Genomic DNA, 18,784 nt, shown 5'->3' on the forward strand with positions numbered 1-18,784 from the left:
TAGACGACGGTTTAGGTAGTCAAATTGCATGTATTGAAATTTTCGAATTTGCAATTACAAATAGGTAGGTACGTAGATGAATACCTCGATTGTAATCTCAAGTGAATAAGTGTACAATGATAAAACTTTGTCATATGACAACATAGGTAGGTACCTACCTATTACTCTAGTTACATACGTAGGTCCAGGTACCTGCATAAAATGGTTCCTTCGATACCAAAGTTGGTAAAATTTCTGCAAAAGTAACTTTTTTACGCTTACATATAAGGCTTGTACGTACCTACATGTGTAACTAGGCTATTTAGAAAAAACAAAAGAAAACCCAACAAGATAATGGAAAAAGTTGTAGAAAATTATGCCAATCTCATTCGGTTCAATTGAGTCCCATAAGACTGGAAGTATCCAGCCAGCACAATCAGAATTTGTAAATTACGTTTTGCAAAAGTAGGCAAGTAAGTTGCAGCATTACGACAGAGATGAGCAGATAAAACAACAGATTACTTCGTATAAATGAAACCACACCAGTGAGACCTCATTCAAGGTTGATATCGAAAGCAAAAATACGACAATCAGTTGTAATTTGAATATTCATTATGGCAATTGTCTCGTTGTTACATCTCATTACCCGCGTCTTCCATTAGGTTATCGCCGGCGGAAGAAAAGCCGATAAAAAAATATACCGTTTACGCAGCCCATGATAAGCGATACAGTGTACAGAAAACCACGCAAAAATGGCGAAACCATCGCATCGCATCGTGTAAAACGAAACACTTGAATAAATAGGTACCTATAAATTTTTTGTATTTACGTTCCACTTATCTTCGCTGATAGCACAATTTTCAAAATACAGCTGCACCTGAATGTTGGTGAAATGGTGGTGTTTATGTTCTTCAGTCGGTAATATGATGGTATACGGCGATGAAAAATGTTCAACTGTATCGTTATTTCGTTTTATTCGTACTTAGTAGCGTTTAATTTTTATATTTGTAATTTCGACGTAATAATTTCGGTTTTCGAAATGGTCGCCAATATCGTAGCTTATTTGTTTTGCGTGTTGTCCCTCAATTTGGTCGTCGCGTATTATTTACATATGACCAGAAACATCCAAGATGTTTAATCGAGTGCTGAGTTTTTTCACTTGGAGTTTGGAGTACATTATGATGAATTGATGAATGATGATCGCAATTGTATAACTGTCAAGTGAGTATGGCTTGTTAATTAGGTGTCGTAGTTATCGTACACACACAGAATATAAAGCTGCCAATATTATGTTATTGTGCATTTTCTCGTGAATGACGAGGTTAAACTTCAAAAATTTACTTAGTAGGCATTCGTAACGTGAATAAATCTCTGAAATGAATCGCTATTTATGTAATGTCCGAATACTTAGTCCTGTTTTTGTCACTTATTTTTTAGGGGCACGCTTTCATTTTTTTCCCAAACTCTTCCATTTTGTCCCAGTTTTTATGGCAATTTTTCAATATTTTCGAGTATCCCTTAAAAGAAAAGCCCTGCGAACGTGTCATCAGAAGTTGATATTTCTGGGATCAAGTTATGCGGATGCATCGATTCATTTTTGCATCCAAGCTCCATTTGTGTTTTTTTGACCATCAGGACCGGTCAAAAAACACACTCGAGGTGGCCGCTTCGAAATCAGTCCAAATGTGAATAAGTTAGGTACAAATCGATTTTCAGCTGCCCAAATTAATTTCCACACATTCTGGAAAAAATTAAGAAAGTCTGGAGACATCTAAAATCATCGTGGAGACTCACTAAAAATATCCGAAAATGATAGCACTATAACTTTTATTGCTTTTAAATGTTTTTTTCCAGCACATTTTGCATTTTGAAAAGTTTGCCAAAACTGGAAAAATCAATCTGGGCAACTGGATTTTTTATTACGAGTGTCACGGACCGCTTTCCCCCCTAAAATTTCAGTTCTTTCTAATGAGAGGGGGCAAGCTCAAATGGTTTGCTTGTTGACATCCTTTCGATGTGAATTTAAAAACAAATTTTCAAAATCTGTTCCTGCTCGTTCAAATCCAAAATTTTCTCTACCCATTCTTTTTGATGGAAAATGCAAAAACTCGTCATTCGAAAACGAATCAGTCTAAGTAAAACGCTGTAACTTAGTTTACACCCTGTTTTTGATCTTTCTGATTAAATGGTTATGGTTTCGAGGTATCCTGAAGCTTTCAGCGGATTGGAAAATTTGTCAGTTTCCAAACAGGTTTGAATGCAGAAATAGATTTTTGAAAATTTGCAACTGAACTAGAGGAAAAGACAAGAATTAGTGAATCCAAATTCATTGCTGGAGCTGAATTTCATTTTAACGCTTTTCATGACAATTTTTTGATAAATATCTGCCTAATTTATTCAAGAATCCAAAAGTTACTCTCTTCAGGCTCTTAAACTTCTCGATACTACTGCCAGTTAATTTTAGGGGTCAAAAATGCATAAAAAACCAAATTTCAGATGTTTACCTATAAATTTGAATAAATTATGAATTTTTCGTGGAAAATGGATCAATGTTTTAATTTACCAAAAATCAAAAAATGAATTTTCATCTCTGAAATTTGACTGTGGTACTATACTTCAGAAAGCTTTTTGGATTTTCAATTGTTTTTTCTAGTTCCAAGTATTAAATAGATTTAAATACATAGGTACTTATGTTTGGTACTGACATTTTGCCTTTCAATTTTGGTTGAATTATGAAAAAGAATTGAAAATCACTGGTCTAGTGTTCTTTATGTTGTCGATAGCTCCAAATTTCGAATTTCAACTAAATTTATTGAAATAGCCCTCTTAACTAACCACACAATAAAAATCCAAATTTCAGAAAAAAAAATAGAAAAATTTGTTAATGAAGCTTTTTTTATTTCTTCATCATTGACTTATTGCAAAAGTCTTCAATAAGTCGTCTAATACCGAAGTACCTACCCACTTGATGATTTTGTTTGAATTTTTCCGAAGTGAAGTCGTGGCGAAGAATCAAGGTATCCTCCTGGAAGTGGATAATTTTGTTGAAAAGGTCAAGAATAAGCCACAACTTGATTTTATAGCCACCCAAGATGATTTCCACTTCTTCTGAAGGAATTCAAAATTTCTGGAGAAATCAAAAATTCTGGAGTGACTCAAAATTTCTGGGCAAATCGAAATTCTGGCAGGAAATTCCAAAATGGCTCGAAATGGTGAAAATTGAAACCATAGGGGAGGGTTGACTTTACACAAGATACAGCTGTAGGTACGTGTGAATTTCAAAAATTTCCCTACAAACAGAAAAATTTCAATTTTTTGAAGTTTTTGCATGAGAATATAAGCATAAAAGTGATATGCTGGTCCAAACAACACACTTGAAGTGTTGGTCTGAAAATCGGTCCAACCCCAAATGTCGCGGTTCCGTCGAGGTTCTCTAGAAATACATGGTAAATCCGAGTTTATATATAGGCTCCGAATTTTTCATGATAATTTTTTTGAGATTATAAACCCAAAAATTCTCTGGAAGCTCAAGTACAAATCTCGAAATCATCACCAATTCGACTCAAGTGGTTGAAAATAGAGCATAAAACAAGTTTAGTTTTTCTAGTACATACTTCAATTTGACTAAATTTTGATTTTTCCATGAAAAATAGTCCAATCAATTTTTAAAAAATTACAATTTTTGATTTCTGAACGTTTTTATTTTTTAATCGTGCAGAGAACGGTTTGTAACAATATTTTCTTAAAATGTTGGGGGAAAAATATCCTGAGTTTTACAAGAATATCACAGCCTGCGGAATGGAAAAAAGATACAAAAGTCTACTTTTGGAAAAAGGAATGGGAGAGGTTAAAAAGTTAACACAAAAAGGGTACCTAAGTACATCAAAGACACCATCTGAGTTGCCAAATTTCACCCTCATAGGTTAGCTTGGAGGAGTGGGAGCGTGATGTGATGTGTGATACAAGGGTTTTCAAGGTCAAAAAACTCAAAATCTCCGAATTTTTTCCTTCCAAACTGCTCCAGATGAACTCTGATTTTTGGATATGTTGTATGTACTTACATAACAACTTTTTGATATTCTTAGGATTCATTTCTATTTTAACTATTTTGATCATTTTTGTCTCTCTTCATTCCCTCCTAAAAAATTCGAACATTCTTTCATGAATTTTATGTCAAGATCATCCTCACTCGAATCTAACGCTAAACCAAGCTTATTAACGAATTTAAGTGAATTTTGTTTAAATTATGATTTCTGCTGAGATGTTTTCATAGACCAAAAAACCAACCTTTTTATTTATCTAACAGACATTATGATATTTCATTAAAATGCTGAAAATTGAAGAATCTCCTGATGAAAAGAGATTATAGTTGACTGTTGAGCACCTAATCTATTTTTGAACTGGACGCTCAATATTTTTCTTCTCATTCTATATTCATGTATGTAGTACTCGTTTGTTGTGTAAAATTCACCAACCCACAAACATTTGTTATTTTCATTCAATAAAAAATTATTTCATCTCATATCACAAGTGATACATACATAGGTGCCTATTTTATTTAAGAAGTCGATTAATTGAAGTTTGATATACTCACCTATCTATCAAAAAAATAAATCACTGTAAAGGTACGCTGTACTATAGGACTATTTGGCCCACTTCTAATATGTACAGTTAAATTTAAAATCAATAAGTTTTATTCTAATAACATCCATCCATACCAACTACCTACAAAATACACAAGAAACCTTCTTTCCATGTGAAAAATTTTCCATCCAACAAAAAATACCTCCAATTTTTCACATCGTAAGCTACGTAAAATTTTCCGAAAAGAAAATCAATCTCATCGTACCTTTCTTTGGCAAAAACACCGGAAGATTTAGAAAAGGAAAACATGCGATACTTTAGTTTGTTAGACGAACGTTTGAAAGTATACAATCTGCACAGCGTACCTTTAAAAAAAAAACTCGTTTCCTCATCCCTTAAAAATATCCTCGGGCTGGAATGCAGGAAGGATGAAAATAGGCCATAACACAGATTCCACTTCGTCTTGTACCATATTCGAAGAGATTCTTAACGCGATGGAAATACATGTCAATTTCAGCCACAACTTAGCTGTTATTCCCTTTAGTCGATGTTCGTTGAATGAGAAAATGAAGCGATGAGCTTGTCTTCCAATTCGTTCGCGCTCCACAGAATACAATTATACCAGAATAATTATCTAGAAAACGAAATCCAATCGGTTGTGACGACGTGTTATGAAGAATATTCTCGTCGAAGAGTACACGATGGGTAGAGGTATTAGGAAATATGAAAATCACTCGCGAAAATGAAGGAGCAGTTTAAAATTTACATCGTTTTGCTATGTACAATTGAATTTTATCGCGAAAATATCAGTCGAAGAAATTCCACCGATTATAAACAGGAAATTGAAAACGCGATGAAAAAATATCGACGTGACGAATGAAATTAGTTCATCTAGACAGCGAGTGAATTCTGCAAAAAAAAAGTGGAGCTCGACGTTTAACAATAGTAACATGGAATAGTAGGTATGCTAGAATATTAGAAAAATCCTTTGAAAAATAATTCAATAAAAGTTATATGAAAAATATTGTACCCGAACGAGAATAGCGTATTCTTTAAATCGTTTTGAACGCGAAAAAAATTCTAAATATTCAGTCAAAACGGAAAAAATTTGCAATAAGCAATATTATTCCACTTTCAGAAATCGAATGAATTTTTCTACTATCAGCAATCAACGCACCCTTACCTAATGCCAAGCACAAAGAAGAAACTTTGTCAATGTACCATCATCGCGGTTAAGTAAATAGAACATGTACGAGGTAAGAGTATAAGCAAAAGTTAAAGTAAGAGGCGCCAAATCAAGCATTTAAATAGCACACTTGGCGAAGCACTAGTAATCAATTTTTATTAAACGTTGTATGTACGAGGGGAAAGCAAAGTACAAGGAGTAGCTAACATTTCGTTTAGCATTGACGAATGCGAAATACAGCAGCTGCTGTTTTCTACACACCATTCAATTCATCCTTCAAAGGATGTTGCTCATTTAAAGAAAGCAAGCTTTCAATGCCTCGATCGCGAGCCATCGTTTCATCAATACATAGGGAAAAAATACAAAATGGAAAATGAATCGTGTTTTTGTACAACTATACCTACCTATACGTAGGTATGCAAAATTGATACCCAGATCTACTACCAACGTACATATTGCAAGGCAAGTAGCAGAGTAAGTATAGTGAAAAGGCCTCAGAGGTATCTTTTATAATCATGAAGCTTTCATCTTCGTGTAATACGAGAATAATTTTGCTTTTTAATAATTCAAATCGTCTACGAGCGAATACTGCTTTTTCAACCGGAAATGATTTCGTCATTATTATAACGAGGAAATTCCAAAATATTTTTGGTTTTTAGCTTCTTGACCGCCCCCCCCCCCCCCCGCTCAAAGAAAGTCGCGTACTAATATTTGAAAAATGTGACGATGATGATTGTCTTTGAGGTAGTTGGAAAATAATTCTACAACTCACTAAATTCAAGTTTGAATGAACTTTTTGAGGAATGAATATCAGAAGCAAAAAAATTGAAAACTTGGAAATTTTTTTTCAAATTTTTTCCACGTTTTGTAGAGATTTTTAGAACATTATTTTTGTATAGGTAGGCTCTATAAAATCTTTTCAAAAAATCAAGAAATTTTGACGAATGGGACACCAGAAAAACCTTGTCTATAGTTCAAGAAAAAATCAATCACTCAAAGGAAAAATTAAAGGTCCTTCAGGGGTTTAAATTGAATGGTTCCACCAGAAAAGGGCCTAACTGAAAAGATGGCGATTCGAGAAAAACGCATTTTAAACATTTGAATATGAATATCATATAGAAAATATTAGAATAACATGCAACTTATTATTTTTTTTCATTCCGCATACATTGAAGATTCAAAATCATTCTTTACTTTTACTTTTCTGCAATAAAATACAAAGAAAACACTGAAAATACAAAGTGGACAATTAGGCCCTTTCTTGTGAACCTACTTTTTCGATGAAAAAATGTGCTGAATCGCGTAATTTTATCATGTAAAAGGCAATATTTTATAACAGTATAACGAAGTTGGGTTAAAATAGGTCATTTAAACGTTCTCAACAACTATTTTGTAGAAATTTATTTTTTCCTTAAGAAATTCCGCACCACTGAAAAATTACGAAAAAGTTACTTTTTTTTGTAAAAAATGGCGTACCACTGATAAGTTATGAAAACCAAGTGCAAAACATAGTAATAACGCAAACCACCAGACTCTCAGAGACAATTTGGTGAGAAATCGGTGGAGGTGTCCGACTTTGACGTTCAGTTTTGAAGGCGTGACTATAGGTAGCGCTAAGTAACGAAGTGTGCTAGGTGGTATTTCCACTGTAGAATCCATTTTTGCGATTTATTATGAAAGGGCCTAACTGAAGTTAGGCCCTTTTCTGATGGAACCATTCAATTTTCCAAACATTTCCAAAAATTGCACGTAATTAATAGAAGAACATCGTTTCAAATCACATTTTAATCATTTCCAAAAATATATATATATTTAAGAATTTCGACCAAATTCAGTAGAGGTCCTAATTTTGAGTTGAAAGTCACTCAGAAAAAGTTTCGGTTCCGGAAGTGCTATGGAGGGATATGGATCCTTATAAAAAAGGAACAATGGAGCATGTCGAAAAAATCGTGGTTTTTTCGCTCTAATCCCTACCCAACCTGTTTTTGGAAAAATGAGCCAGTTCTAAAAGATGGTATTTGAAATTCTGCGTCAACCTAGACCATCTCTACACAGAAAAAAATTGCTAATTAGTTTTTGACTATTTTTCTCGATTTCTTTAAATTGCCAATAATGGCCAAAAAATTGTGTTTTGGCTTGATTAATGCGAAATTTTTGAGAAGAAATAAATTCGAAACATAAAATCGACAAATAATAGAGTTGCAAATTTTCAACCACTCAGTATGGAACCTGGAAAGTAGTCTTGGATTTTGACAGAAATGGCCTAGGTCGACGTAGAATATCGATCACTATCTCTTGGGATTGGGGCCACTTTTCCCAAAACAGGTTCAGTAGGAACTTGAGCGAAAAAACCACGATTTTTTCGAAAATATTTCCTCTTTTCATTGAATTTGGTCAAAATCTTCCCAATTTTTTTTCGTGATCCACCCAAATAATTCTATTTTAAGGGCCAATTTTGGAACCAATATTGAAAAGGAAGGATAAAATTGGCCACTGTCACCTATACAAGAGAAGGAGTTGTAATTAATGAATTTTATCCATAATTTTCTCCCCTTTTCATTCGTTCATTATAATCTGTCCAGTTATATTTTTCATCAACTTGACGCAACCTTTTTTTTCAAATCTCACTTCTCATGAAATTTTCAACTGCTTGAAAAGTGTGTGTAAAAGTCCGGAAAGTCCCATTTTTTACTGCTAAAAAAGTAAGCAAATAATTATGTCCTATTTTTCACTACTTGAAAGGTTACTCCCTGAAAAAGAGTGCTCAAATGTTCCATTTTCTACCTACCTAACATACAACTGGTAGGTATGAAAAAATTTCAATTTCACTCGTTTAATTCTAGAGTCTCTTGAAGTGTAGTGAAATGATAATTAGTGATAAATGTACAAGGAAAAAAATAGGACAAGAAAAGGTAAACGCGAAAGTTTTTGTCCAAAAGCTTCAAGTACACTTCATACGGAAAATGTGTTGAAATCTAATATTATTACAGAGGTAATGCTAAACCAGTCTACGTAAAAGAAAATTGTTCTCTTTACCTAAACACTATAACTATTCTGCTGGTGGTAAGCTTGAAATTTCTCATACATGAACGAGCTGTAAAGCTAAAAACTTTAAAACTACACGCACGTGAATGCTACCGGCGAAAATTTCTCGTAGGTAATCAACTTCACACTGTATCCAACATTTTCATATACCGAAAATATGAAAGTTCGAATTTGACCCGGTTGTACATTTTCAGTTTTCACAGTCGCATGTCTGACGTTGGAAATTTGTGTATAGATTTGACGACCATCTCTTCTGTAACATCAGCCGCTGCACAGCTGTTACATGTGCAAAATTTCCGTCAAACTGTGCCATTCACACCCGAACCATTAACCACATCCGGTAATTCACGATTAGATACGTTTTTTTGATGAAAATTTATAAATTATAAACGACCATTTGAGATACCTACTTCCAGCGAAAAAAAAACCGACTAATTTGTACCTACGTAGTACATACCTATCTAATTGTAAAATATACCTAATTGGGAAATCGACACAGGCGTCGGATACCTAATTCGAACCCTTTTTTTTCATTTTGACCATCAAATAGTACGCTTCTAATGGAATTGAATTTTTTATTGATCGTTGGTGGGTTCAGTTCAATACAGTGGTGTAGCTTTTATGTATTTTTTATGACGTCCCTCACTGATACATCAGAGTACGTGAGCTCGTTCGGTCATAGCGCGAAAGATTTCTCCGGAACGTGTGTGAGATTCGTATTCGTATCGCTAAATTTATCTCGAACAAAAGAATACAGCATCGGCAGATTGTTCGGTCGGTTTCTTTAAAAGGGGAGAAAAAACCAGCGCGGTGAAATTTATCGTTCGAGAGAGTTTAGTCTTAATCTCGACGAGTAAATGCACGCGAACGTTGCAAAATTAAAAATATATTTACACGGTGCTTTTCTTTTTAAAAGAAAGGAGGCGGGCGTTCAAAATACTAACAAAAATACCCCTATGAAATTAAGAAAATACGATTTCTGGCGTTTATTTTAATGAAAAAAATATTTATAAATACGGAGACCGAATATTCCGCTACAGATGAGGCTGTATAATAATCTATGCCAAAAAAGTTCTGAAAAGAAACGCCTTTTTCGGTCCAGATTTCTTCGCCAGGCTCAATTACTAAATAAAGATAAGCAAAAATGTATTGTTTGAAAATTTTTCGTCTCCGTTTTTAAATTACCATCGCGAATTATGGCACTACGTTGGAGATTTTTATAAAAGTTCAACGTTTAAGAATTTATTTCAAAATGCCAATGAGCTCGCATTTTCGAGACAATTTCTACGAGTTGTTTGCTGAAAAAGGCCGAGATTGAATCGATATCGCAAAATAGGTAGGGTCTATGTACTATAAATTGACTTTTTGATATCAAATTTTATTATTTTTCGTCAATCTGGAACCTCGAATGAATTTTACTATTACTTTCAAAATCGTTTAAGCAGCGCAGAAATTGATTAGGATAACGGAAAATTTACTTTTAAACCGTTTTCGAGATGTTCAGCCTGAAAATTTTCTGTTTCAGTGAATTTCAGTCGAATGTTTCAAGTCTGAGTTTAGCATACACATTAGAGTAAGAAAAAAACGGCGGATTTTGACCAGGTTCAGCCTATCTATACCTTCATTTTGAACTGAAAATCACTCAGAAAAATTTTAATTCGTACGCGAATAATTCACCAAAAATTATTCAATTCGTTCGTGAATGATTCAGCAAAAATCAAGTAAATGAATCGATTCGTTCGCGAACGTGTCACTTATAGGAGTCAATTCGTTCACGAACGAGTCACTTATACAAATCAATTCGTTCGCGAATGATCCGCCAAAAATTATTCTATTCAATTCGTTCGCGAATGATTCACCAAAAATCGAGTAAAGGAATCAATTCGTTCACGAACGAGTCACTTATACAAATCAATTCGTTCGCGAATGATTCACTAAAAATCCAGTAAATGAATCGATTCTTTCGCAAACGTGTCACTTATTCAAATCAATTCGTTCGTGAATGATTCGCCGAAAATTATTTAATTCGTTTGCGAATGATTCACCAAAAATCCAGTAAATGAATCGATTCGTTCGCGAACGAGTCACTTATACGAATCAATTCGTTCACGAACGAGTCATTTATACGAATCAATTCGTTTACGAATGATTCGCCAAAAATTATTTAATTCGTTCGTGAATGATTCACCAAAGATCAAGTAAATGAATCGATTCGTTCGCGAACGTGTCACTTATAGGAATCGATTCGTTCGCGAACGAGTCACTTATACAAATCAATTCGTTCGCGAATGATTCACCAAAAATCCAGTAAATGAATCGATTCTTTCGCAAACGTGTCACTTATTCGAATCAATTCGTTCGCGAATGATTCGCCGAAAATTATTTAATTTGTTTGCGAATGATTCACCAAAAATCCAGTAAATGAATCGATTCGTTCGCGAACGAGTCACTTATACGAATCAATCCGTTCGCGAATGATTCACCAAAAATCGAGTAAAAGAATCGATTTATTCGCGAACGAGTCACTTATACGAATCGATTCGTTCGCGAACGAGTCACTTACCTATAGGTACAAATCAATTCGTTCGCGAATGATTCGCCAAAAATTCAGTAAATGAATCGATTCGTTCGCAAACGAGTCACTTATATGAATCAATTCGTTCGCGAGTGATTCACCAAAAATCGAGTAAAGGAATCGATTCGTTCGCGAACGAGTCACTTATACGAATCAATTCGTTCGCGAATGATTCACCAAACATTATTTAATTCTTTCGTGAATGATTCACCAAAAATCAAGTAAATGAATCGATTCGTTCGCGAATGATTCACCTGGAAATCAATCAATTTGTTCAATCGCCAATCGGTTACAAATATGATTCGATTCGATTCACTTCGCTTAAAAACAGATCAATTCCTATACAATAGTTTCACAAAAACCGAATCAATCGTAAATTAATTGATCCGTTTGCGTATGATTCACCAAGAAATCAATCAATTTATTTAATCACCAATCGTTCGTAAATGATTCGATTCGATTGTAAACAGGTTAATTGCGCTATACATGTTTCAAAAAAAGTGACTCAATTTGCTCGTAAAAGTTTTATATTTGAAGAAAAGTCGGTTTTCTCACGCCTGAGCCAAACCGCAGTTTCCCAAAATTTTATGTGACTTGATACCTACTTAGTTTTGAGAAAATTCTTGTAAAAAGAACCAAAATCAATTTCAAAGCAGATATATAAATTCTGATTTACTGTCTTTGATTTGATGCCCCTTTCCATCGATTCTGGCACAAATTTCAACACCAAAATCCAAGCCTTCACTTCTTTCAAAATTTGATTGCACCGGAGATATTCAGTTGAATTTCGCTTGAATGGTGGAATTTGATTTTAAGAGAATGATTTAAATTTCTGAACAAGTTCTCATGAATTCAAGTTTTCAAACTATTTTTGTCAATAATATTACACGTACAAATAGATTGGAAAAGTAAAAATTTCCAAACTTCCAAAATTTCACCAAAAATTTAAAAATCAGTTTGAACAGCTTTTAAGAGTTCAGTTATTGGAGATGAGATGATGTATGTGTTTGTCACCTTTTAAACAAATTCGAGAAGCTCTCCCTCCTCCTCTCTACTTCTTTCTGACCCAAGAACACCTTTTTCAAAGCAAAAAATCATTCACAGTTCCATACGTAACTTTTTTTTTTATATTCTCAATTTCCCTGTATAAATTTCAAAATACAAAACATGTAAAATTTTAGCAAATATTACGTAGAGAAATATTGATTTAAAAATTAAAATTATATAATTATACTGTACATTAAACAGGTGCCTATAAGTATACAGAATTTGACCTCACACAACAGCCTACGCGGTCTAAACACACGTAAACTCATTAAAATTAAAATCGACGATACAGCGGGGTATTTTTGAACGAGGGATGAACGATAAAAAAAATTTTCAAGACTATTTCACAATAGTAGGCAGCGTATATGGTTTCTCTGGCGATGACGTTTTAGTAAATTATAATTCGCCCGTTTAATTTTCACACTTGGCGAGAATTCGGTTCGAGTACAAAATAAACTTTTTATTTTTCTAAATAGGCACGTGAAACACGAAAAGCGAAAACGTATGCACGAGCGAGCACGTTGAAAAAAAAAGTCGCAGACACCTCGTACTATATAATCTTTTATTTTAATAAAAATTGAAGTAGTTTTTCGTTTCTATAGTGTTTGTAAGAATAAATTATTATTCGCCACCATCTAGAGAATCAAATCCTATATTATAGTTTAAATGAGATTATAAAGGAATAGTGGAGGTAAAAATTGCGAAAGTTATCGTCTTCTTTATTAAAAATTAATTAACGCGAAATCTCGAACTCTCGGTTCGTTAATTTGCGAACGCGACGACGACGATATTTATTAAAGCCAAAAAATCAAATAAACGTTAACCGCAGCCGCAGCAAAACTCGGCACGGTTTGCGATAAATTTCGAGCCAACGAAAACCCCAAAACCCATAACCCGCAACGCCCACAGTATAAGTAGGTATACGCAGAAAAAGCGGCGACATTTTTTCATAAAAACGAGAATTTAACTGTACCAATGAAGCGTCGAGTCACGAAGTCTGAATTTTTCAGACAAAACGACTCCTACCTTGGCTTGTGTCATCGCCGTGACGACGTAGCTCGACGAGAAAGCTCGATTTTATCATTTCCATTAAACTTACTCGTTGTATATATACGTATACTTTTTATACCGAGGTTTTTTCCGACCACCTGTAGTTATAAATCGTGCAAATATTTTTACTGCGAGCTTTGCAGTGTGTACTTTTTGGCGAAAGTCGAGCTACTGTGCGGCTCGTACTCGTATATAGCCTACCAGTTGAAGGAGAATTTTGATTAATGCATTTTGAAATGATCTTTCGCCAGCCATTAGGTCGGTTAATTTTGATAATAACTTTAACCCGACGTATATTTTCCAAATTTCGTCGGCGTTTTTTTATCGCATTTGAATGTCGGCCTTTTGATCCCTTTATTTTCGGATGGCTTTTTATGGCGATGGCGGCCTTAATAGTGGCGCGAGTAACGTCCATGTCGACTTCTTTCTTAATATTAAATCTCCTTTCCCCATTTCGCAGCGTTCTGCTGTTAACTTATGTAAAGGATGAATGAAGTGAACCGCACAACGAATATTAAATACCTAAACGGAGACGCTTTTAATGCGGCCAATTTCTACACCGCGAGCAGAAGCCAGCTTTTTCATCCTTATGCGGTTCTACTTAGGATGTATACTTATTCGAATAATGGCTTTATTTTTATAGCGCAGCGTGCTTTGTCAGATACGAATGTAATTTAATTTCTTTTCTCGTTTATTTCAGCACTGGCGTTTGTCAAGTGACAATTTAATGAAATCATTGTTGCAAACGTACTAGAGAAAAGAATGACGAGATGATTCGTGAAAATGGACCGTGGATTCGCATTCGCAACTTGAAAAAATGATGGAAAATTTATCGAAAGATATGTGAATGGTGGAATTCGGAATTTTACGAATAGGGATGAATTTCGAGCTTTATGCACCTAGATATTTTATGTGTTCAAACTTCGGTTGTATGTGATTGTTTTAATTTTATTATTGAATAAATGCATAATTAGTTAGTCATGTTTCATCTAGTTTATTCTTTCAATGTTGCCTACAACTTTCCAATAAAAACTAAATGAGTGAATGAGATTTTTATCCTCCAAAAATAAAGCCAAGAATGAAAAAGAATTCATTTATACGCTCAAATTATGACCTCGTTGATGATTGTGTGCCCCAAAATTTTTCAAAACGCTACTTTGCCTCATTTTGACACTTACAGTAAAAGCTCGTTATAACGCTCTTCAAGGGACTGAAAAAAAAGAGCGTTATAAGCCGAAACGCGCTATAAGCAAAAGTCTCGTTTTAACGCTGATGAGCGTAATACCGCGAACTCTCGTTTTAAAACAAAAAAAGCGTAATAAAAGGAAGTTGAAACGTGAACTTTATTTTGAAAATCTTAAATTTTACTTTGATTTTGATGCGTAGTTTTACAAAACTGTTTTCTTTAGTTAAAATTTTCAGAAAGCCTAGCTTTTTTGTTCCAAATTTTCCAAAAAGTAATCAGTTTCTTACCAAAATTATGAAAAATTTTATTGCAGTTTTCTTTTCTACGCAGGCGAAAAATTTAGAACTCTACTCTTCTATAAAAACTGTAGATATCTGCCTTTTTTTGTAAGAATTTTAATCAAGCTTGTATTATAAAGTTTGATTTTAAAAAAAAACATACTTTTCTTGGCGAAAATCGAAAATAATTTTACTTGTTTGCACATGAACTGAAACTATTGAAAGCTAAAAAACAGATTTTTTGGCAAAATTTTGCCAACAATTTTTTTTACTTTTTTTTAAAATCAAAATTGCAAAAAAAAACTGTTGATGCGGCCAAAATGTTTAGAAAGTCTTGCTTTTTTGTCGCAAAAATGGGTTTTTGTTGTCAAGATTGTGAAAAAAATGCAATTTTTTCAGAATTTTAGAGCGTTAAAACGCGATTTATAATCGTTCATGAGCGTTATATCGCGATTAATTTTACATTGGTTTAAATGGGGATGTCAAGGGACCGGAAGAAATCAGCGTTATAACGAAATCCGCGTTATATCCGAAAGCGTTATAACGAGCTTTTACTGTATTTTGAATAAATAGGTATTAATTGAAGCAGATTAATACTTCAACTATACTTGGAGTATTTAGAGACCTTCATGTCTCAACTGCTCTAGATTACTGGTTGGAATTTTTCTAGCCAAGAATCTTAATTTTGGAAAATTTTCATCATTTTTACAGAATTTAAGGCACAAAACTCTCCCAAATGCCCTCAGTCATCTCCAAAAGGCAAAATTAATGAAATTTCCGGTAAAATGAGCCATGAGCCTTTATTTGTTATAGGTATCTAGCATTTTTTCGCATATTCCACCTATAAAAATACAAAAAAGCATAATTTATATTTAGGCATATTTGAGGGCATTTTTCACGTTTTTGTCACTTGATTTCAAATTTTTGTACCGTATTCGGGCGATTTTTCATTTTTTTTCGCAAAATTTTCTAAACAAAAAATGAGTTTCAAAAACAAGGGCAAAGTTTTTGAAAAATGAAATTTTCAAGAATTAAAAAAACTTCTCTCCTCTCTCCCCTTACCATAAAAATTTCCAAAGATAAGAAGTTTACGTTTTTTGTTTTTTTTTTTCAATTTTATAATGAAATAAATTACGTTGTTTTGCATTTATGTGTTAGTACAAATTCCTATACCTACTAGTACATATTACCTATTTTTGCAGCATTAAAATCGATTAAAAAATGATTTTTCCAGTAAAACAACATTTGTACCGCTGGGGAATATTTTTTAGGGAAATTTGAAGCGCATATTTATGGCTTTTGAAAAAAAAAGATATCTAAGCCCTGAACATAACCAAAGTATGTATTTACATGGTACCCATCAGAATTTTTTTGAAAAAATCACTACTTTTTCACTACTTTTTTCACTTTCTGTCTTCAACCAAATTTTTAGAAAGCTCTCCATTCGACCCCCCCTTCCCTCACAATTGTGTATTCTGAAAAAATAATAACTCTAAAATTAATTTGGACGGTTTTTAGGCCACTTTTTAGAAAATCTGAAATTTCCAAAACATACCCGAAGGCTCCAGAACAGCCTGAAACTACCTCCAATCGACTCAACATATTAATAATTGGGTACTAAGTAAATCTCATTACAACAACTTAATTGGGTAAAATGTTTTGAAAATTTAAATTTTCAAAAATCTGCAAGGGTGCTCCAGAACTAACCCTCAAAATTGTTTGAAACCGTTTTCAATCGATTTGTAGGGTCGAAAACAGGGCACACGCCAAATTTCAGATCTCTCAGTCTATTTAGTAAAATTTTGATTTTTTTCCATTCTTGGCCCAAGTTTGATTTTTTTTTTAATTCATTAAAAATAAAAACCGTTTGTGAATTCAAAAATCTGATCTACTGTATTCAAATTCGTATTCGGAAGATCAGATCACCACAATTCAAACCAGATGGGTATATAATTATTTCAGATGATTTTCAAACTCGTGATCATTGAAAATAAAAGGTCACAGGTGTAGGATGGACTTATGTACGTAACATTTCTCAAAAAGATTATAAAATTACTTACTTATTCTCATACGCGAGTTCATATTCTATCAATTTTGGAAGGAAATTGTACTCACCTGAAACAAAAAAAAATTAAGCTGGATTAGTTATAGCTATAAAAATTATTGATCAATCAACAGATAGGTACATAAAATAATAACGGTCGAAGGCCAAAATAAAAATTCTGACGATCTACGTGTTTAATAAAGAGCCAGAAATTAATATTCACAAATAAAATATCATAAAAATAGTAAAATTGATTGTGAAACTCACTCGAAAATATCAAAAGTTAATGGGTCATCAGAAAACGACAAAAATTTGAGAAATGTCTCATTTAGGTAAGATTTTACACAAACTGGTCAGATTATTGAGAAATATCAAGAATTAATCAGAAATTCTCAAAATTAAATAATGATTTATCAAAACTGCTGAAGGTGTCAAGAACTGTCTACACATTACCTAATTTGAGAACTCCGCAACACGTCAAAATTGAACTTCAACCTTTTTAATGGTTTAAACGTCGTATGGAAGCACTATTAAAGACATCAAAGAATCACTCAAGTCAAACAAAAAATTGAAAACTTGGAAAATTTTACAAGTTTTTTAAACCATAAGCTCTTGTTGAGGAACTGCCTCAAAATATGACTCGAAGCCATGTTCAATCGATTTATAGGGTCAATGGTACCTTATATGTACCTACCTACGTATATCTTTTAGCGTTCTAGCTCTATCTGTAAAATTTTGAGTTTTTCCTCTTCGGTTCTTTGATTTTTTAAAATTTTCAACCGTCCAGTAGAACTCTAAAAAGGGGTTTTGACCCTGAATTTTGACAACAATGGCCAAAGTCGACGCAATCGCGGAACCTCAAATCATTTTTTTCCTTTGAACTGAGCAATTTTTCCATAGCAGGTTGAGTAAGGATTGGAGCGAAAAAAAACACTACCGATTTTTTCGAAAATTCCTTCAGTTTGAAGGCTCATTACTCCTCTATAATAAAGACACCTGCTCTGAGGTTAAAATTTTTCTGCATGATTTTCAACTAAAAATATTTGTGGTGGGAGGAGGGATCATCTTGGTAAGTAAATTTGGTCTAAATCTTTCAACTTTTTTTTTCGATCCAACCTTAAAGTACGTATTACAGATTATATATTCATTTGTATACTTTTTGGAACTACTCATAAAAATTCAATCCCCCACCCCCTAAATTTCATTTTTCGATTGGGCTGTCACTTTTTTTTTGAAAACCATCCCATAGACTCACGTTTTTCCTCCCACCCTACCCCCCTCCAAAAAAATTAAAAATACCAAATGAACCACTATTCTACAGAAAGTTCGAAGAAAGGGTTCCATTTTCGCCTGCGAATAAAGAAATGAAAAAAATTCCACACATAATGGTATATCAACGAATAAATGATAGTAGGTACTAATATCTTCATGGTTGAAAGGAATTCTTAGCATTTGGCTGTATTCCAAAGGGTTCAGCGATGGAACACCAGAATCGCCGAGAAAAAAAGGCGATAAACAGTCAAAAGCTAACATTGCACTTCATCATCGCGGAAAATCTTCCACTTATTCATCATTCTTTCGTTGTTAAAAGCGATGTGTAAAAAAATTTCCTCGTTGGTTTTGTCTCAATGATGACGGTAATCGAAGGAGGAAAAAAAATGAAGGAATTACCGACGGCGACGAAGCAATCGAGAGTAATTTTTAATCCGTACAAGGTATCTCGAGGGAAGACCGAAAGGGTGATAGTTGAAAAAGTATAAATGACTAAGCAAAATAAACTAAAAAGCTGTGTTCAGACTTCAGACTGTTT

General features: G+C 33.6%; 1 protein-coding gene and 1 long non-coding RNA gene across 9 annotated transcripts in view; one reads left to right on the forward strand and one right to left on the reverse strand.

Annotated features, from left to right (window-relative positions):
* The window catches only part of LOC135840570 (kazrin-like), a 61,850-nt gene that overhangs the window by 18,941 nt on the left and 24,125 nt on the right, over window positions 1-18,784 (reverse strand). The gene's annotated exons all lie outside the window — the stretch shown is intronic.
* LOC135840566 (uncharacterized) lies at window positions 531-14,443 on the forward strand. Its single transcript, XR_010557762.1, has 2 exons — window positions 531-1,200; window positions 14,167-14,443. It is a non-coding gene; the product is annotated as an uncharacterized LOC135840566 (long non-coding RNA).

The sequence above is a fragment of the Planococcus citri genome, chromosome 3, assembly GCF_950023065.1.
Source record: "Planococcus citri chromosome 3, ihPlaCitr1.1, whole genome shotgun sequence".
NCBI classification, from domain to species: domain Eukaryota; kingdom Metazoa; phylum Arthropoda; class Insecta; order Hemiptera; family Pseudococcidae; genus Planococcus; species Planococcus citri.